This window comes from Phascolarctos cinereus, unplaced genomic scaffold (assembly GCF_003287225.1).
Source record: "Phascolarctos cinereus isolate Bilbo 61053 unplaced genomic scaffold, phaCin_HiC Scaffold_4;HRSCAF=312, whole genome shotgun sequence".
Taxonomy (NCBI): domain Eukaryota; kingdom Metazoa; phylum Chordata; class Mammalia; order Diprotodontia; family Phascolarctidae; genus Phascolarctos; species Phascolarctos cinereus.
Genome location: NW_027555847.1, coordinates 181,801,207 through 181,824,331, shown reverse-complemented (window position 1 = coordinate 181,824,331; position 23,125 = coordinate 181,801,207). Strand labels below are relative to the sequence as shown.

Here is a 23,125-nt window from a genome sequence, read left to right as displayed (position 1 = left end):
GGATATATATCTTTTGGCGTATATTCCAAGGAGGAGGGCAGGAAACAATGAGGTGCTGCTAGAGAAGCTTGTGTTTGAGCTTATACTTAAGGGCAGTGGAGTGAGAAAGGTTTGGCAGACTGAATTTGGGTGGTGAGAAAGCTCTGATCATTCAGGAGGTCGGGTATTAGCAATTCTTGAATTCTGCACGTTGTCAGAGGGGATAACATTTTACCTGGATAAAAGGTCAGTGAAGATGGCAGGGGCAGAAAGGATCAGGATGCCTGTAGAGAGATTTGTATTTGACCTAAGTATGGATGCAGTGAGTTTCCTACATCATGTTATAAAATATTTCTAACACTGGTGTCTTAGTTTTATGACTCAAAGGCATTTCATTCTTTTGTAAAATATTTGGGGTCACAATCCTTTTCTTTGACTTTTGTATGGGGAGTATGTCACTCTACAAATAAAGCTCTGTTGACCTTTGTCTCAAGGAGGAAATGCTTAGAATATGAATGAAAATGTGGATTTTTTTATCAGGAGAAAAAGGGCAAGTAGGAACAGGTCATCCAAACTTTTTTTTCTTTTCAAATCATTTAACAGATTTGGAATTATAAAGGATTTCCTTTCGCTTGAGTCAGAATAAAAATAAATATCACAGCTCCAGAATTGGTAGGGACTTTAGAGACCATATCATCCTCATTTTACAGATACAGACGCTGAAGCCCTGACCGAATAAGTGAGTTGCCCAAAGTCAAACAGGTAATATACACCACAATTCAGGTTCCAAACTAAGGTTATTTCATCCGCTCCTTCTTACTCTGTCTCATCCCCATCCCCATCCCCATATCCAATCTGTTTCCAAGGCCTATCAATTTTACCTTTTAACAGGGCTTGCAGGTGTCCTCTCTCCTCTGAAACGGCCACAACCATGTTTCCCTCACACCTGGTCTGTTTCAATATCCTGCTAGTGGGGTCTGCCTGCCACAAGTCTCTCCCTACTCTGGTCCATTATCCACTAAGTTGTCAGAATGATCCTTCTAAAGCATAGGTGTGATCATTCCACCCTCAACCCCACCCCCATTCAATACCCCACCGCCCACCCTCCCCCCCACCTGCCTCCAAGATCAACTATAAAATCCGCTGTTTGGCATTCAAAGCCCTTCATAACCTGTCCCACTCCTACCCCAATGTTCTCATTTTCTTATAGCTTATACCTACTCTCCCTGACTCCCACCGGTGATGTACTTTGTGATCTAGTGACTGTTCTTGCTTTTCTCAGACAAAACACTCTCGACTTACTCTTTTCACTGGCTATTCTCCATGCTTGAAATGTTTTTCCTCCTTATCTCCATTTCCTGATTTCATTCAAGTCCTAGTTGAATTCCTGCCTTCTATAGGAAGCCTTTCCTGATCTATCTTATTTCTAATGCTTTCCCTCTACTGATTACTTCAAATTTATCCTGTGTATATCTATATCTATATCTATATCTATCTATCTATATCTATATCTATATCTATATCTATATCTATATCTATATCTATCTATATCTATATCTATATCTATATCTATATCTATATCTATATCTATATCTATATCTATCTATATCTATCTATATCTATCTGTCTGTCTGTCTGTCTATCTATCTATCTATATATATATATATATACACATATATATATATATATATATATAGTTTGTTTATACATAGTTGTTTGCATATTGTCTCCCCCATTAGACTGTGCAGCTCAGAACTCCCAAACTCAATCTACCCACCAGCTTTGGTCTCCCCAGGAACCTTCCTGGCACATTTTACTACACCCAGGTAGACAGTATATCAGTGTAGTTCAAGATTGCTTTAGCACTGGGACAGTCAAAACATGCATTACTCTTTTGGTCAACTAAAACCCCCAAATCATTTTTATGTGAACTACTTTTAAGGCACGATTCCCTTACCCTTTTCTTGTGCTGTTGATTTTTCCAACCTCGGTATGAGACTTCACATTTAGCCTTATTAAATTTCACCTGGTGAGTTTTATTCGAGCCTGTGAGATCCTTTTGGTTCCTGATTCTTTTGTTCAGGAAATTACTATTCCACTTCAAGCCATTTGTGATTTTGATAAAGATGCTGTCCAAAAAATAAAAACACAAGGTCCAATAGAAGGCTAGGTACAGAGCTCTGGAAGGATCTAAGACATCTCCAAAGGTCTCATGATGGAAAATTCTATCCATATCCAAAGAAAGAGCTATGGAGTTTGAATGTAGATCAAAGCATACTATTTGCTATTTTCTTCTGTTTTGTTTTGTTTCCTCTTTCTAGTGGTTCCACCTATTGGTTCTAATTCTTCCTTACAATATCACTAATGTGAAAATATGTTTAATAGGAATGTATATGTATAGCCTATGTCAGATTGCGTCTTGGGGAGGTAGGTGGGGAGGGAGGGGGAGAAAAATTTAAAACTCAAAAGTTTATGGAAGTGATTGTTGATAAATCAAAATAAATTAAGAAAAAAAGAAACACTACTAAAGAAGACTTTAGTCTAAAACACTTCAAAATACTCTTGGAATACCGTTGTTCAGTCAACTGAAAACCATGGAGAGATGGTATTCTGTACTGGCTAAAACACTGGGGGCAGGAGACTTGGGTTTGAGTCCTGCTTTCTATGCTTACAAGCTATAGGAATTTGGTTAACCCCTTTGAACCTGTTTATCTGTAAAACGGAGATTGGAATGCTTATATGGCAACTCCACAGGGTTGTTGTGAGAAAAGTGCTATGCCAACTTTAAGGTGCTACATAAATATGAATCCTTACTGTGATTACTTCCATTCAGTAGATATCGTGCTATCCATAAGGCTTTGGTGAAAGATTATGTCTAATGACTTGTTGAGATAGACTTACTCTGTCCAGGGCATTCCTCTGATCTATTAGTCTAATAAGCTTTTAGTCTAATAATAAAGTCTAGAAGTAAAAGGAGTTTAGTTGGCTATAACTTGTTCTTGGTTTTGGTCCTTGAAAAGAGCAACTACTTCCAATACAGTGGTTTTCAAAGTTTGATATAGGGACCCTGGGGGCTCCTGACACCCTTCCAGGGAGTCTGTAAGATCAAAATTATTTTCATAATAATTCTAAGATTTTAAAATTTCAAATATAGTAAATATTGATAGCTGTAACTCATATTAAGAAAAGCCCTTGGGGAGGTCCTCAATATTTTTTAAGAGTATTAAGGGGTCCTGAGACCAAAAAGTTTGACAACTGCTCCTCTAATGCACTAAAATTGCTATCTGATTTACAAATTTAACTTTAAACATTTTTTTTCAGGAAATATTATGTAAAGAAACATATTTATATAGTAAATGGTAAAATGGTAACTGGCCTGTTGAAGATAACATTAACAATTCTGTACCCCAAAGAGATTTTTTTTAAAAAAAAGGAGAAGGACCTATATGGATAAAAATATTCATAGTAGCTCTTTTTGTAGTAACAAAAAACTAGAAACTAAGGGGTTGCCTATCTATTAGAGAATGGCTAAACAAATCATAGCATATTAATGTAATAGAACATTATTGTGCCATACAAAATGATGAAATATATAGTTTTATAGAAGCCTGGAAAGACCTATATAAAATGATGCAGAGTGAATTGAGCAGAAGAGAAGAAAAATTTGTGCAACAACAATTTAGTAAAGAAAATAACTTTGGAAGACTTGAGAATTCTGATCATAATAGATGTTCTTCTGGTTCTGCTCACTTCACTTTGCATCAGTTCATGTAAGTCTTCCCAGGTTTTTCTGAAACCATCCCCTTGCCAGTCACATCTTTATTTCCCCCCTGAACTATACTCCCAATTTATCTACCATGCTCCTGTGCAGATGTCATCATCTCCTTCATCTTCCACCCACCCCCAGCTTCCTTTCATTTGTTGTCTTCCTCCATTAAAAAGTAATCCCCATGAGGCCAAGGATTAGCTTTCTTTTTGCTAGCATTTGTATTCCCAGCACTTAGCACAGTGCCTGGCACAAAGTAAACCTTTAATAAATGCTTGTTGACAGATTGTTGACTGACTGATTTGGAGTCTGTGTGGTCTGAGGTCAAATCTTGACCCAAATACTTATTAACTATGTGTGCCTGGGGCAAGTATAGGCAGTTCTGCTAAAACAAAGACATATGCATTCCCAAAAAGCATGGTGCCAAGCAAAATCACACAATTGAAACCACAGAGGAAAAATGGAGTTAGGAGTGTAATGCTCAAATCTTTGTCAATGACACATCCAATAAGAAAGATAGCACAATTTTATACGTGTTAAATATTAAGAAATACATAAATACTACAATAAATAATTGTGGTATCTGAAGCCTTGGGATGCATGACTAAGATGGGCTCCCCAACTCCTGAGGCTGAGGCCATGGCCAGAGGGGAAAAGGGGGGAAGGATAGAGCAGCCCTTCTCTGCCCTCAGCTCTGCCTGCACCAGAACCTATACAATAAATAGGACATTTTACCTTGACAGAGACCTAAAGGTTGCTCATGGAAGTGGGCATAGGCAGGGTTGCAGCTTGTGAGTGATTATGAAGTGATATGGTTTTCTTAGTTCTCTTGCTGTTTTCTGAGGAAGAATTCCCTTAGAAGTAAACTCTAAATTCAAGTCATGCTCAAAATCTTTCCTAATATATCAATTGCATTGGAATAAATTCACATTTTCAAAACTCATGTCATAGTAGAACTAAGTGTACCTTAATCTCTTTCAGCCTTGGTTTCCTCATGTGTAAAATGGAGGTAATAATAGCACCCAGTGCTTTACAAACTCTAAATCCCTATGGAAATGCTAGTTATTATTATTATTTTAATGGACTCAGTAAATGATATTTAATAATGAACCTGATGGGGTGTGGGCCCAAGCCAAGATCTTTGTCCTTTGTCCCAAAGGGAATCTGGCTCCCATTTGTCTACAGGCCCCAGCTCCTCATCTCCCTTTGAAAGCCTTAGCCCTACCTTTTGACCTTATTCAGATGCCTTTCAAACTTCTTCCTTCCAGTTCCCTTCATTATCTATTTGCATTGTCTATTCAGTCTCTCAGACCTTCCCATCTGAATTCTTACCTAGACCCTTTTCCCAGCCCCCTCCTCTGGCCACCCAAAGTTACTTTAATGTATATAAGATCCACCCTGGCACCCATTCAAATGATGAGACTCTCTCATGCCCAAAAGGCTGAGACTTTCTCTTGCCGCTCCTCCCTACCAGCATCACTAATGTTCAGATTCCTTAAGAGTCTGGCCTATATGATTTATCTCTAATAAGCTTCTTCTCTGGCTGGAAGAAGATTTGAGTTGAATTCATTCAGGCGGGGCCCGCCTTGTGATCTTGGGGTTCCAGAACCCCAAACCTCTAGACCTCTTCAAATCTTTGATGTGTTATCACCAAAGGCTAGAAGAAAATAATGGTGACACTGGCTGCTTAATCATAGCATAAACTAAAATGACCTGTCTAGAACCACAATTTACAGGGGTAAAACAAACAAAAAACTTCCCTTTTAAATATTTGCTGGATAATACTATCAAGGTCTTCACAGAGACCTTGAGAATGTCTTGTATCACTTCTGACCATCATGTGAGCACTTGCCTTGTGTGAGTTCTCCATAAAATAGTCTTTTAGGCAAGCGTATGTTTGGCAAGGATTTGTTTAATGGCTGAACGTGAAACCTGAACATGTTGTAGTAGAAAAAGGACTGGAGTCAAAAGGCTTAGTTTAAGTCTTGGCATTGCCCCTTACTCATTTGTATGGCCTTGCCCCACTTCATCAGGCCTTAGTTTCCTTTTGTGTAAAATAGGAAACATGATACATTTTATGTCTCCCTCACAAGGCTGTTGTGGGGATCAAATGAGATAATGTATGTGAAAGTGCTTCATAAACAATAAATTGCTATATAAATGTTAGGTACTGGTTAGCATTGTTAAGGTTGATTAGCCAGAGGTCAGCCACTAATATAATTGTGATAGTTCTTTGCCCTTCATAATATAAGGTAGTCTATTTCAATAGCTAATTTTAAAAATGAACTCCTTGGGGCAGCTAGGTGGTGCAGTGGATAGAGCACTGGCCCTGAAGTCAGGAGGACCTGAGTTCAAATCCAGCCTCAGACACTTGACACTTAGACTAGCTGTGTGACTTTGGGCAAGTCACTTAACCCCACTGCCTAGCCAACAATAAATTAAAAAAATAAAAATAAAAATGAGCTCCTCTATAGTAGCTTTAGTTCTCAACATTGTTGATTGGTCAATTGTTGTCCTTCATTCTTGAAGAGGACCAAAATGACAATCACTATGTTAAGAGTCAAGTCACAGTGTGTCTGACTGTGGCTGATCAGGCCAATATGGGCTCAGAATGCTCTACCACAGGGTACCACAAATAGGGCATGTGAACATTTGGGGTGGATTCTCTACACTTGCACATCTCGAGTTTCTTTTGAGCTATTTCAATTCTGCTTTGCTTATAGGGCACAGCAACTTCTTTGATGAGGTCATGCCATAATGGGCAGTCCTGTGCTAATGTCTCACACGTCACAAAATCCATTCCAAAGGTCTTCACAGAGACCTTGAGAATGTCTTGTATCACTTCTTCTGACTATCATGTGAGCACTGCCTTGTGTGAGTTCTCCATAAAATAGTCTTTTAGGCAAGCATATGTTTGGCATTTGTACAACATGGCCCACCCATTGGAGTTGCGCTCTTTGTAGTAGTTTGAATGTTTGGCAGTTTAGGTGTCAAACAAAGGTTAATAGGTAACTAGGTGGTGCAGTATATAGAATGCTGGACCTGGAGTCAGGAAGACATGAGTTAAAAATCTAGCCTTAGACACTTACTACCTATGTGCCCTGGACAAGTCACTTAACCTCTGCTATTTTGATACCTCAAGATATCAAAAACAAACAAACAAGAAGGGCAAAAGACCCATAACCACCCTGGGAGGTTTCTTTTTGGAGAATTTGTCATAAAACAGGGACAGGATATGTTATGAAAAAAACATGGAGGGTTGTGATTTGCATTGGTGGAGGGAGTACTCATATTAGTAATATTAATTAGTAATTGTAGTAATAATTAATTGTAATTATAAAGTAATTAATTAGTAATATATAGTAATTAGTAATACTAATTAGCAATTTGTAATACTAATTAGTAATTAGTAAAGTATGTAATAAAGTCTAGTTGACCCTACAGAAAAACTGGAGAAAAGTGGGTGGAATTCAATGGAGGGAAATTGACAAAGAGAGTTTGGGAGCATAAATAAGAGGAAATCAGCCAATGACATGATGACATTGGAAAAACACCAACCACTCTTTTTCCTTAGTTCCAGTGCAGCTGGTGTGATCCTACAGATATGTATATAATTTGGGGGCAAATCATAAACAAAAAAATATGATCCAGGAAGGTTAAGAGTGATTGTGTATCAGTCAGCCTTCTTGTACCATCCTTATCTGTTATTTCATATATAGGATTAGCGAAGTTTCCAGTTGGTGTTTCATTTTGTAATGGGAGTAAAACCTCTGAGTTTCAACAGACTATATCATGACTACCATACGACAGAGGTGTCAAACACATGATATCCAGGGGGAACCAGATTAAAATGAAATTGGAATATATTGAACAATATAAATAGAAATACAATAAAACATGGAAAACATTACATTTTAAAACTAAGTCAACAAGAGGCCCACAGGAATCCTTATGTATGGCTTAGTGGCCCCATATCTATCTGAGTTTGATACCACATCCTCAGATGCTTTTTAGCTGTGAGACCCTGGGCAACTATTTGCCTCAGTTTCTTCATTTGTAAATGAGCTGGAGAAGGAAATGGTAAATTGGTCCAGTATCTTTGCCAAGAAAACCTTAAATGGGGTCACAAAAAGTCAGATAGGACTGAAACAACTGAACAACAACCATCACTGCTGGAAGAGGTCCTTCAGTACTTGAAGGGTTGGGGGCTGGGGAGAGAGTCAGTAGAGCTAGATGACCTCTAAGGTCACTTCTATCTTTAAAATTCCATGATTCTGTGTATGAAATTAGAACTGGGCTTACATACAAGACTGGCTCAAGAAGGATGGATTCCCTTGAGTCCTAGCTCATGCAAGAAATGTTTTCCCAAATATGTGATTGTGTGGAAAAGGAGAAAGAGAATGTGTGTGTGGGGAGGAGTGGGGAAGAAACGGAGGAGAGGAAGGAAAACTGGAAGGGAGGAACCTAGGGTGAGTTTAACAGGATTGGACTATGAGTAACTTAAAGACATGTTACTTGACAAGCAGAAAAAAAAAATTGGTACATATCCCTTTACATTAAAAAAGAAAAAGTTAAATTAAATTGGGATGGTAAAGCAATTTAAAAAATCTTCCTACACCTAAAATGCCTATTTTGTTTGTTTGTGGAAGTGTAATTATTATGTAGCACGTTTCTGTTTACATTGTTACTAATTACTTGCTTTAGAAGTGCTTGAAGAAATGCCCCCACAGAGTCCATTAGTATTTCAGAATAATGAATAGGCCAGCAGAGTAAGACATGGTGGAGAGTTTTGAATAGCAGAGAAACTGCTGTTAAGTACTGACATCTAGAATTACTGAGGTGGAAATCTGCAGAAAGATAGGGCATTATCTGCAGTGATACTTCTAAATTTAACTAAGATGTTCCTATCAGGACAATTTTCCCCTAGTGATCCCAGGATTACAAACTTTGGGAACTTGAAACAGGCATTAGCAGATAATAAATGTGAGAAAAGATTAGGTTAGCTTTATTGGTTCAGCAGTATGCCTTAGGATGTAGACTAAAAAACAAAATCACTTTTTTTTCCCTTTTGGTTTAAAAGCTTATGTGCTTTTTCCTTCTTTCTCTCCATGAAATTTGGCCCAAATCTTCAAAATCAGTATGAATAGTAGAAAATGCTGAGTGGTTCTCAGAAATGTTCCTAGTAGAAGAGCTCATTTTCTTATTCTGAAGTTGTTAGGAGGTTTTCATGTTACCCATTTTAGGTTGTAGGGCTTTTATCTCTAGAGTGGGGGAAGTGGATGATAATAGATGAGCTAGAAAGGAGTTCAGAGATGGTGCAGTCCAACGACCTTGTTTTGCAGATGATGAAACTGAATCCTAGACAGGAAAAGAGACTTGCCCAGGGTCACATAGGTTGTGAGCGGTACACCCAGGATGTTCTGATCCTAAATCCGGCATTCTTTCCACTGAATCATGTATTGTGTCTGACTTACAGCCACATTCCAGCAACCAATAGTACATTTGGCTATTCAGTCCTTGTTTTAGGGTGATATTTAAATTCTTTTAAAGACAAAAAGAGAATCTCATTGATTTGGGCTTCTCATCTATGGTGCAGATCACAACTGGCTATCTGGAGTCTCTCTTGTCCCACAAATGCACCAAGGAGCTCACCCAATGTGTTGGGACCCTCCCTTGATTTCTTTCATATCATTAGCATACCAGTGGAGGACACAGATTGTCTTCTGCTTGTTCCTTATTCTCCCCACTGCCTCACTTAAATCCAGTTCACACACAAGTCAAGATATCACTGCATGCTATCATTGGTCCTCTGCAAAAAGAAAGGACAAATAACAACAATTCTCCCCACTATACTAGCCTATCTTTATTTATATGCACACATTTCCTATTTCTCCTTTGTATTAATGTTTTAATGTGTTGTGGGCTGCTCAAACTTACAGTGCTTAGAAAGCTAAGACCCCTGGGCTGGCCTAAATTTCAGTTCTTCAGAGATTATATCCTTCTGTGATTTGTAAATATGCTGGAAAATAATTTCAAATCCTCTCTCAGACACTATCTATTCAGCTCTGGACTTAATGTCATTTAACAATTAGCTTGTAAGCCCCTCAAGGGCAGGGACTGTCTTGGCTTTCTTTGTATCCCCAATGCACAGTGCCTGGCACATAGTAGGCACTTAATAAATATTTGTCAACCTACTGATTTAACCTCTCAGCCTCAACTTCTTCATTTATAAGATAGGTATAATAATAGCACCTACTTCATAGGGTTGTTGTGAAGCTCAAATGAAATCATATATTTAAAGCACTTTGTAAACTTTATACTATACAAATGCCATCGTCATCATCATCATCATCATCATCACCACCATATAATACAGAAGAATGCTAGATTTAAAAGATTAGCCGTTGTTACAGAGCATCATTGAATGCACCATTAAAATAATAATAATAATAATAATAATAATAATAATAATGATAACAGTAACTAACATACACATAGGCTATCCATTCAACTGTATTTTGCAATATGCACAAGCATTATTTATCCACTTGGTCTTTCTTGGACAAATAATTAGACCAGATTCTTAAATATTATATTACAGATCTTTTCCAAGAGGCTCTATGGTATTCCAAGGCTTAATTCAATCAGAGCAATGTCATGTGTAAACACCTTTAGAGAACATTCATGATATATTTTTCTTTGGCTGCCATATTTTTCTGATGTCATATTTGCTGAATAAGATCATTTTTATTCTCTTCTAGACTTCTTTTTATGTTGGTTGACTTATGTTAATTAGATTTCTATATGAAATTGCCATAAATTGGTGTCAATGTCTTTTTCTCCATCCATTTCCTATCTATTAGCAATAATAACTTGTGTAAGTAGGTCAGATTGAAGTTGTTTTTACTGTATACCATTTCTTTTTTGAATTTTTATTTTTCTAACTTTATATTAATTTTTATCTTTGCTCTAACAAGTAAGTTGCTTGAGGTACTCAGACAGCAAATTCAGAAATGATTCCCACATTAGTAAAGAATTTTTTCCTGTCTTTTAAGATATAATCACTTTCCCCTTTTTTGTGATGCTATTCTGCATTCATCATGTCCAGTACTTTCTTATTCTCTTCTCAAACTATTTTGGCATGGCAGTGCAGTGGATAAAGTGTGGGGTGCGGAGTCAGGAAGATTTGTGTTAAAAGCCTGCCTCAGGTACTTGACTAGCCATGTGTGACCCTGGACAAGTCACTTACCCTCTGCTTCAGTCTTCTTTTCTGTAAAATGAAGATGATCATATCCTCTATCTCACAGGGTTCTTGTGAAGATCAAATAGCAACATATTTATAGTTCTCTGAAAACCTTAAAGTACTATATAAACACTAATTACTAGTATTATTCAAAATGTATAGGCATCAGACTTCAGTGAAGCCTACAAGCATTTGACCTGTCCCATTCCTTACTCTTGAATCATATTTTCCTTTGTAATTTTCACCATTCTATCTATTTCTACCTTTGCATTTAAGTCATTGAATATCAGAGTATATGACAAGTTCATCAGGAGGATCTTTAACAAATTCTTCATCAAATCCTCTGTTCTTCCTCTGTAATAGATAGTGGCACCCGACTGCAATTATTTTCACAGTGGTCTTTTTGCAAATGCTTATCACAAGCCCTGCAAAATGGGATTACCTAACATTTCATGAAATAATATTTCTTGTTATCTTTGGACCCATAATGAGACCAAATCCAAGAGCTCCCATATTTACCTCTCCCAGAAGAATGTTTGAACAGTTGCTTCATTTAGCTGTGTCTTCTTTCTGTCCTCTGAGAATTTCAAGATTTGTGTGATTCGATTCCTTCGGTACTATGGGCACTCAGTTCCTGGACAAGGTGCAGACAGCCAAGTTAATGTTTCTAGATATTCTATAAAAGCTGTGTGATTCTTAGCACCCTCTGTCCCTCTCTTCTCCCACTCTCTTCCTGTTGCTGAAGAAGTGGAAGGAGGTAGAACTGGACTGAGAGACACTTTATATTTTTCTTTATTTCATGGGTTGCCATGGCTAAAGAAAATTCATCACTAAGTACCCAGTTGATTGGTAAACTCTCTTCACGGTTAGCTATGACAGCTCCTAGAAAGCAGACTCAGCCTACTGCCAGGGTTGTACTAGAAGTCTTTAGAGTTGAACAGGAAAGGCTTGGGCTGACTACAAAGACTCTGAGATTTGTATTTCTTCTCATCCTTCAAAGAAAGGAAACTAATATGAGATTAGGACTGGTTGGTGAGGTTTTTTCCTTTACATTGAGAGTTTAACACCCTCCTCCTTCCTTTATTTCAGATGAGGGCATCATGTGCTGTATCTAATCATATCCTTTATTTTGTTAAAGTGTTATCTATCTAATTTCTTTTTCCCACTTTAAAAAATTTATTTTTATGAACATTATCTTACCCTCTCACTGCCATCCCTTTTTGAACAATTAACTCCCCTTCCCCCAAAAAAGAGAAGGAAATGAGCATTTATATAGTACCTACTATATGCCAGCAGTTTACACATATCTCATTTGATCCTCACGACAACTTTGAGAGGCAGGTGCTTATTATTATCATCTCCATTTTGATTTTGCAGATGAGGAAACTGAGGCAAACAGAGGTTAAATGATTGCCCAAGGTCACACAACTAGGAAATATCTGAGGTGGAATTTGAATTCAGGTCTTCCTGACTCCAGGACCAGTACTCAATGCACTGCATCACCTAGCTGCCACAAACAAGCCTAATCCAGCAAAACAAATCCCCTCATGGGCCACGTCCAAAATTGCACACCTCTTTCTGAATTTTAAGTCCATTACCCTTCTGACAGGCGGTGAGAGGTGTTCTAATTTTATTTCTCAGGAACACCTGTAGTTGATCTTATCCTGGCATTCCCCTTTGTCTCCTTAATCACAGCACTAGGGTGTGGGGAGAGCCCCCAGGAACACAAAGGAAAGTTACCTTTCCTAGTGTGGGGAACACTCCCTCTCTGAGCATTTTCACTCTCTCTTGTCCTTGCTGGAACTCTCCCTCCTCCTGGTGTTCTGGTTTCCCTGACTTCCTTCAAGTCTCAGATACAATTTCACCTTCTCAGGGAAGGCTTTCTCAATCCCCCTTAATGTGAGTGCCCTCCCCTGATTATCTCCAGTCTCTCCTGTATGTATTATGTTTACACACAGGTGTTTACATGTTCTCGCTGTCTCTTTAGACTGAGATCCTTGAGAGTCTGCAGGGATTGTCTTTGCCCTTCTATCCATTTGTTCTCAGCTCTTAGCATACCGCTGATTGACTGACTGACTGAGTTTTAGCTCTAACTGAGGCCAGAATCAGGAGCCATTTATATATTTCACAACTATGCTTCCGAAGGCAGAATTACTATGAACTTGGGATACTTTAAAATCAGACATGAGTATGTGGTAAATGTTTAACAGCTGGTTCTCTGAAAAAAGAAGTACAGATCACAACTTTTAAGTTTAATTTGCATTATTAGCATTTTCTCCATTACTTCTCTTAAGTCTAGACAATCAAGAAAACAATAAATAGAGCCCTGGTATTTATAGCATTTGCTGATTTCTGAGATGTAAATGCTTACATTGAAAATTTAACAATTGGATCTTGCAGCTGGCTTCAGCACTCCCCCAAAACACACACACACACACACACACACACACACACACACACACACACACACACACACACTAACCTAACAGTGACCTAGGGGGACTCCAAATGTCTGCTGTTGTTGTTGTTATTTTTTGTCTTATTGTTCTTATAACTGACAAAAACAAAAACAGTCCAAAAAACTCCACAGTCATATACCGCGTAGATGTCGCCTCCCATGGTTACTCATGGAGGTTTGGGTTTGAAAAAAGACAACTAGGCATGTTGCTATCATTGGCCACCATGATAGTTCTGCTGCTTCCTGTGTGTGAGGAAGGTCATTCCTTTTCCCTCTTCTCTCTTTCATAAACTCCCACTGGCTATAAGGGAAAATTAAAAAAAAATACAACTGTTCTCTAGCTCTGATCTTGAGTTAGCTTCTTTTCTTCCAAGACTGAGAAGAAATATAATCCCTAGGATCTTTGCAGTTCACCCTATTTTTGATGGGGAACTGTTACACCAGCAAAAAGAGTTTGTGCTCTGGGGGTGAGTGGTTAAAAACACATGGTCAGCCCTACACCATGATAAAGCCTCAGAGTATGAAATAAATCTAGAAAGGTAGTTAGGAGCTAGAATGTGGGAAGGCCTTAAATGTCAGGCTTAGGGATTTGGAGCCCCTGAAATTTTATGAGCAGGGGTTGAGTATCAGCCCTATGCTTTAGGATGGTTACTTTGGCAATTGTGTGGATGATGGATGGATTGGAGAGAGGAGAGACTGGAAGCAGGAAGACCTGTTGGGAAACAATTATGAAGAATCCATAGGAAGGGCAATTGGAGCTTAGGTTGATGGCCATTTGAGTGGAGATAAGGGGATGAATGAGAGTACTTGTTGATGCCCACTCTCAATAAAGGTTGTGAAATATGTTGACACTAAGTCGTGACCAATGGTAACTTACACTGTTTTCTCTCACTTATTTTTTGGTGTGTGGGAATTTGAGGGGGAGAGGATGGGAGAAGATTTTAACAAGGAACACAGTCTTATTAAGCTAGAGGAAGAAAACTGTTATAGTCAAATAATGAAAGGTATTTTGAAATAATAGAAGGCATTGAGAATCCATGAAGCAATCTCATGCTACCTTCTCTCCTTGAGCACAAGGCCATCCAGTAGAGTGAACAAGGGAACATGGTAATATGCAAAAACTCTACAAATGCTCACAAAACACAAAATTCAACTTTATTTAAACTGATAACTTAGGTTTCTGGGTTGGGCTTTTGTCTTCTTCTCCTGAGCCAGCTGTTTCTCAGGCTTTTAAAACACAATTGGCTCCACCCAGATATAAGCCAAAGGTCATATTGAACTCTAGTCTGTAATGATAAATTCTTGTCTTTATCTCCCCAATTGGGACCTCTTGGAATAGGCTTTAGAGAGGACATCTGACCTTGCCAAGGCCCTGGGTGTGGATGGACATTTGGAGCATTAGGTCATTATTATAAAGAAGAATAGTTACTATGCGCTAAGCACACAAAGAAAACAAGGCTTTTCCATGTACTCAGAGTGCTGTGGCTGACAAAGCCACTGCTGAGGCTAATAGACTTTAAAAAGTGATTAAAGGTTAAAACAAAAAATTTTCAAAAGAAGAAAAGTAAATGGTAAATAGTCACATGAAAACAGGTTCCAAATCACTAATCGTAAGAGAAATACATGTTTAAACAACTGAAATTTTATCTAATACTATCAAAGTGGGTAAAGATGACTATAGATGAGAAAATAAATATTGGAGGTGCTATGGAAAAGCAGGCACACGGATGCATGATTGGTGGACCTGTGAACTGACCTAACCATTTTGTATATCCGTTTGGAATTATGTAAGAGAAGTAACTAAAGTGTTCATACCTTTTGACTGAGCTATACCATTACTAAGCATATACCCCAAGGAAGTAAAAAACAGAAACAAAGATATAATATGTACTAAAAATATTAATAGCAGCACTATTTGTGGCAGTAAGGAAATAAAAGTAAAGGGGGTGGCCATCAATTGAGGAATAGTTAGGAAAATATGCCATATAAATGTAATAGAATACTATTCTCCAGTAAAAAATGATGAATGAGAAATTCAGACAAACCTAGGAAAATTTGTATGAACTGATTGCCATAAGTAGAAACAAGAAAACAATACATACAATTAAAACTATGTAAATTAAAAGATCACTGAAAAGAAGTCAAACTCTGCCTAAGAGAAAGACCATTCAAGATTCAGGTGGAAGAGAAAATGAAACATATGTCCTATCACAGTTGATAGATAGGGGGCTTCTAGGATAGAATGGTAAAGATGTTGTCTGACGCAGTTCTGTGTTGGATTTAATTATTTTTCTTACAAGAGAGGGTCATCAGGAATGAGGGTTAGAGATGACAGATATTAAGAGAAAAGACATCATCCAAAAAGTATAGGTGATCACTGGTGAAGAAAATGCATTCCTACTACTTACTGTTGCTTCCTAGAAGAATTATCTGTACAAAATAGAATTTATTCAAGGATTTTTGATAGTATGTCTTCAGTGCTGTCAAAAATACATGTTACTACATATGAATATAAGCTATTAGAATACAAACTCCCTATTGGCAGGGACTGTCACCATTTTTGTATTTTGTATATGCCTGCCACATAATGAACACTTGATAAATGACACATTTGAAAAAAAAAGCATTTTTGTAAGTTTGTTTTTATTTTGAACTTGATAAATATCAGCAAATGTGAATGTTTCTATATTCAAATAAGAACAAAAATATAGGATTGTAGCTAAAACTATAATTCTATTATGTATGCCTTTTTAAAAAAAATGAGTAGGTAATAGAGACAAATATGAAGAAGTACAGTGAGGTAACCCTATCTCTGCCCCCCCCAAAAAAAAAACTTATACAAACAGATCTATAGAATGCACCAGACTAAATCTTGATCAGGAAATCCAAAGGGAAAAAAAAATCACGAGTCACTTTTCCAGCCCAGGTCAACATAGAGAGAGAGAGACAGAGACAGAGAGACACAGAGCTTTGCCCATACTAGGGAAGGGGATCTGGCCAGTTGTTTGTGGTGTATGAAGCATTCCAGCACCCAGGGACTGAGATTTCAGACCTATATAGAGCACAAGGTGCAAGGAACAATTGTCAAATGACAACTTTGTCACCCTCTGCCCAGTTCCAGGTCACAGATCCAGAGAAGACTGAGGAAGGGCCTTGCAATCACTGCGTCAGTCACCTGCCCTTAGCCTGTATACCATGCAAGGAGAAAGTTCAAGCAACAGCAATGTAGCTCTGACCCCAGGAATACAGCAGAGCCTTAGTTCCAGCTTTTAGCCCAGTCTGAAGCCTACAGAGAAATAATAGAAAGGGGAAGCATCTCAGATCAAAGGGAAGCCTATAGTTCTGTCCTTCAATCAGTAGAACTTTCCAGCTGGCTGATAGGGGCTTAGTCTAGCAGCAGTCTATTGTTCAAAGCCAAACCCAGGCCATGAACTTGCAGAGCGCAGACCAGGGGAGAAGTGATCAGATTTTACCCTGGATCAGACTCTGGAAGCACTGAAAACTTATAGGTATTTAGTGTAAGCTACTTTTGAGATCCTGGAGGAACACAATATTCAAAATCCTAAGAAAGCAACGTGGCCAGCCCAGACTTTCCTTCTAGAAGTACACAAAGCCTAACCCAGGGACGGGGAACCTGGCCCTCTTGGTCCTCAAGTGTGGCCCTTTGACCGAATCCAAACTTCACAGAACAAATCCCTTCTATAAGTTGGATTCAGTCAAAGAGCCCCATTTGAGGATCACACACATGTAGCCCCAAGGCTGCAGGTTCCCCACCCCTGGCCTACGCCTGACAAAATCCAAAGTCAGAAAATAGGCTGGAAGAATGATCAGTCAAACAAACAAACAAAAGAGACTTCCACCAGTAAAAGCTATTACAGTGACTGAGGTGCTCAAGACACAAATCCAGAAGAGAATGACTCTAAAACATCTATAAGCAAAGTCCCTCCAAAAAACAGAGATTGGACACAAATTCAGGTAGATTTCCTAGAAAAGATAAAGCAAGAGGTTTTTTTTAAAGAGTTTAAAAATAAAAATCAAAGTGGTAGAGGAAAAATGGGGAAAAAATGAGAACTAAAGAAGAAAGAATTGGAAAGAGAATTAACAGCTTAGAACAAGAAATAGGGGCAGCTAGGTGGCGCAGTGGATGGAGCACCAGCCCTGAATTCAGAAGGACCTGAGTTCAAATACAGCCTCAGACACATAACACTTACTAGCTGTGTGACCCTGGGCAAGTCACTTAACCCCACTGCCTAGCCAAAAAAAAAACCAACCAAGAAATATAAAACTTTGCCTAAGCAACAAACTCCCAGAAAATTAGAATGGAGCAAATAGAAGCCATTGAATCCATGAGATAATAAGAAACATTAAAATAAAATCAAAACACTGGAAAAATAGAAGAAAATGTAAAGTTATCTCATAGAAAAAAAAACCTGGAAAACAGGTTGAGTAGGAAAAAAATTAATCATTTGACTACCTGAAAATCATGACCAAAAAAAGAGCTTAGACATAATATTTTAAGAACTTATTAAAGAAAATTGCCCAGATCTCTTAGAACCAGAGGATAATGTGGAAATAGAAAGACTCCACCAGTAATCTCCTGAAAAAAAAAAAGAAAAGAAAACAGGAATATTGAAGCCTAAATCTAGAGGTTTAAAGTCAAAGAAATAATTTTGCAAGCAGCCAGAAAGAAAGAATTCAAGTACCATAGAGTTACCCTCTTGATTACACATAATTTTGCAGCCAAAACTATAAAGAAGAGGAGATCTTGGAATATGATTTTCCACTTATATACAAGAATAACTTACCCAACAAAACTGAGTATATTTATACAGGGCTAGGGTGAGGGGAAATGGACCTTTAATAAAAAAAAAGAAGGCATTCCTGATGAAAAAAACGTAACTATGTAGAAACTTTAAAGTTCTGAAACAGAAGTGGAGAGACATAAAAAGGTATACATGAAAGAACAATGATAAAGGACCAAATAAGTATAAACTGCTTGTATTCTAATCTGAGATGATATATGTGTCTCCTCTGACCCTTATCATTGTGAGGGGTCTAATACAGGGAGTCTAATTAGACAGAAGATCTAAAAGTGGTTCTGTTACGTCTTAATGATTTTGAAAGAAGAATGAAAAGGGAGGAGAAGAGGAATATGGTAGGAGGGAGGAAGAGAAAGGAAGGTTAGGGAAAAGTCACATAATCAGGGTGAACAATTAGAAATGTGCATAATTGAGGAGAAAGGGGTCAGAGGAAGCAGCTAACACTTGAATCTCATCCTCATCCAAACTGGTCAAAGGAGGGAAAAACATATATGCAAAACAGTTGGGTATACAAATACATTTCACTCAATGGGGAAATTGGACAGAAAGGGGAGAAGGGTTTAGAAGGAATTAGAAGGAGGTTAGATTAAGAGAGGGATTAGCCCTCAACAAAACAAACTCTAAGTAAGCATGTACAAATATACTTATAGCTCTTTTTTGAAGTGGCAAAGAATTGAAATCTGAGTAAAATGTTTAAAAATCAATTGAAAATTACATGAACAAGTTACAGTATATAAATGTAATTGAATAGTGTTGTGCTGTAAGAAACGATGAAGGGAATCCTGGGAAGATTTGTATGAACAGATGCAGAATGAAGTGAACAGAACCAGGAGAACAGTTTATACAATAACAACAATAATGTAGACTGACACCCTTGAAAGACATAGGAGCTCTGATCAGCATAATGACCAACCATGATTCCAGTGGACTAATAATGGAACATGATACCTACCTCCTGAGAGAAAGGTTCAGTTCAGAACATGACATATGTATGTATGTTGGCGTGTATATACATATATTTCTTTTGGACATGATACATGTTATATGTGCATGTTATATGTTTATAAAAGGGGTTTTGTTTTTATTTTGTTCTAGATTGGAAGGATGGTAAGAGGGAGGAAATTTGGATTTTTGCTCATTGAAAAAATAAAATTTAAACTTTTTTAAAAAGGAAAAAATAAAAGCCTTTTCATTCATATCAATGAACCAATATTACTACTTATTGGTGAAAAGAATGCATAGAAATGCTAAATGTTTGGTTATTAAAACCTGTATGTTGTATTTGGTTTGTATTATTATTTCTCATTTTCCAGAGACAGCTTTTTAGGTCAAACATCTACAGTGAAATTATTCTTTCATGCTAAATATGTTTTTGTGAGACACAACACTTCTTAAGTTATAATATTAGACAATAGTTTATGCAGTTTAGCGCTATGAATCCAGACAATGTGAAGTCAAATACAAATTTCTAATATATTACATCTAGAACTCCATATCCCTAAGCTAATGCATTCATAGAAACTGGAAACTCAGGTTGTCAAGACTGCTGAGTCTAACTCTGACCTATATTTGTCCCTATTAAAGTATAAGACAGCACCAATGATTAGTGTTGTCACTAGCTGATATGCTGTTAAATAGAAATTTAAGGACTAGAACACCTAAACTCATATTAGCCTTGAGGGAAAGGAAGGAGGTAGGTCAAAGTGAGGAGAGTATGTTCTTCCCCAGTTCTTGTCCCCTGAGAACAGAGACAGAGGGAACTTGGGACTTAGCTTTCTTCAGGTCCTCTTCCCAACAGGGCTGTCAATCATCTCTGGCAATCTGATCAGCTCACCCAGATTTCTTCTTGCTAAAGAAGGGGAAGGGAACAAGCATTTAAATAGTGCCTATTACATGCTAAATACTTTTTACAAATATCTTATTTGATCCTCACAACAATCCTGGGAACTGTGTGTTATTATCCCTAATTTAGAGAGGGAAACAGAGCAAACAAAGGTTAAGTGACTTGCCCAGGGTTAAAGTGTCTGAGGCTGGATTTGCACACAGGTCCTCCTTATTCCAGGCCAAGCTCTCTATCCACTGCTGCCCACTATATGAGCTTACCAATATAATAATAGCTAGCATTGCTAAAGCACTTGCAAAGGACTTAACAAATATTACCTCATTTTAGTATGAAATCACAGAGTCCCTGCCTTGAAATAATTCCTGTCCTCAAGCCAAAAAAGGCAGCCAATCAGACTGCCAACATTAAAAGTGTCCCTGATGTTAATACTTAGAGACCCAATATAATTCATCATTCAGTCAAGGGATAATTGCTATCAAGGGGGGCAGCTGCTAATTAGAATGTGGTTCCAGGTGTACTGCCTACGTTGTGGTTTTCTCTTTGTCACACACCTGCACCCTCACTCTTTCCACCTCTCATCATTTCCCACACAGCTGCTTTCTTGGACTTCAGGATTTTTAAAAAAACTCATCACTCTGCAAGATGACATCAACTCTGAAATTCATACCTCCTCAGCATCCTTTTTTCCTGGGACCCCTCCCTCCCTATTTGAAGACAGTGGAGAGTAGGCATTGGAGAGCTCCTTTCAGAACCTCCACCATTTAAGGAGGGTGCCCAGGGGCATTCACTTCATCATTTCCCACCTGGGTGCTGTCCTGGACTTCATGATCTACAGAAACTCATCATCCTGCAAGATGAAGCCAACTCTGTAATTCACAATTCCTCAGATCATTGTCCCCGCTGGCTGCAGGACTTCACCATGCCCCTGAGTGAGATTTTCACCTTTTCAGCTTGTTTTTATGTGTCATCTTTTCCCACTGGATTGTAGGTTCCTCAAGGAAAGGGACTGTCTTATGCTTTTTGTTGTATCTCCAATGCTTAGCACAGTGCTTGGAACATAGTAAGCACTTAATAAAAGCTTATTGACTTTTACTCTGACTCCTGGTCTCTATGATGACAACTAGTTCCACTTCCTTTGATTATATAGTGGATGTAGTTTTGCCCAAAAAGAGTGTGGGTTTGTTTACTTTCTGATATCTGTCTGCCACCCAGAACCTCAGGGCCCTCTTGTCAGCCAAGATTAATTTGACACAAAATTAGGGAAAAAAAAATGAAAAACCGGTCTCCTATGGTGGGGTTTCTGGGAAACTCTCATTGCTACAACAGCACAATATTCTGAGACTTCAAGGAGTCTATGATCTCATCAGTGTGGGTATAGCTATAGATCATGACCCATCTATACCTTCTCATCCTGTGTAATTCTTGTTCGTGTCTTCCCATAAATACTTCACAGGGGATCTAGCCAATGCACTGGCAGCTCATCTCTAGATCCCTTGACATTGCATGGATCCCAATGAAGCCATGGTCCATCCGTTGACTATCCTCTATTATTCAGTCCTTCTCACTCTCTTACGCTATACAAGTATGAAGTACATGATTTTGCAGGTAATAATGGCTGAGATAAGCAGTACTATATAAGCAAAAGGTCAAAGTCCTCTGAACTACTCACCTGAAAATGACACGATTTCAGTTGCAGCTGGAGAAATCTCCCCATTGCACATGAAGAAGACATGATAGCCAAGAAACCTGTGTTTAGCCACAAAGAAAACTTAAGAGAGCTTCAGTGACATGATGGATTATTATGGATAGCAACCCCTAGACTCCAGAAGAGGCTGGGTCTTTCCTTACAGAAGGGAAGCTGCTGGGAGACCAGGCCATTTATGGTGTGTAAAGACTAATGTCAACGGAACCTAGAGCAATCTCTCCCACTCAAGGGCCGAACTCTGGGTTCGGGTAGACCTAGTGCAGGCCTGGGGGAAATTGGCCTCCAAAGATCCAGGTTTACCTGAGTCCAGAGTTAGGCTCGTTAGTGGAAAAGGGTGCTCTAGTTCCATTGGGTCTTTTGTCTATTGTTATGCATACAGACTAATGCAAGTGAAGGGCATTTCAAATTTAATGTATCAGGTAAATGTCACTTTATTAGTCTTCCACTGAAAAGTCCTACATTGATACCTTACAGAAACTCTTGAAGACCATTTAGTAAATTGTAGATCTGCTTCTATGGAAGGAATACATACAGTGACAAATTCATAGATTCTTGAAGTTTTGAACTAAGTGCTACCACAACCACAACTCTCTTTGTGATGGCAAAGGACTGGAAATTGAGGGGATGCCCATTAATTGGGGAATGGCTGAACAAGTTGTGGTATATGATTGTGATGAAATACTACTGTGCCATAAGAAATGATGAGTTCAATGATTTTAGAAAAACATGGAAAGACTTACATGAAATAATGAAGAGTGAAATGAGAAGAATGAAGAGAACATTGTACACAGTAATACCTATATTGTTCTAAGAACAATTTTCAATGATGAAGTCATTTTGAGTAGTATAATTACTCAAATCAACCATGAAATACCTATGAAGGAAGATTCTCTCCACATCCAGAAAAGCACTGATAAATAGCATATATAGTATGGTTTTACCCCCCCCCCCACACAGGTATATATACATATACACATTTTTTCGTCTAATGGTAGCCTTCTCTAGGGCAGTATAAGGAAGGAGGGAGAGAGAAAAAATAAAAAGTGCACAGAAGAGAACAAAAGAAAACTTGAAGCACAGAAAAGTAGGGTAGCTTTGAAAATAATGTGTAGTATTTATTACATAGTTGTTTTTTTGAAATAAACTGTGTGAAATGGAAATTCGTGGTTTTATATTAAATCATCTTTATGTGTTGTTCTGTGTACACAGAATTTTTTTTGTCTTTTTGTTCAAAATGAATAAAAATTAAAAAGAGAAATAAGTATGATCAATATGTTCAATGTTCATTAATATGTTCTGTCCAGCTTGCTT

The 23,125-nt window shown here is 38.0% G+C and overlaps 1 long non-coding RNA gene across 1 annotated transcript in view; it reads left to right on the top strand.

The window, feature by feature from the left end:
• The window catches only part of LOC144456840 (uncharacterized), a 44,104-nt gene extending 22,903 nt beyond the window's left edge, over positions 1-21,201 (top strand). Inside the window, exon 2 of the long non-coding RNA XR_013486009.1 lies at positions 20,703-21,201. This is a non-coding gene — a long non-coding RNA (uncharacterized LOC144456840). The remainder of the gene's footprint in view (positions 1-20,702) is intronic.
• Positions 21,202-23,125: the final 1,924 nt, after the last annotated feature.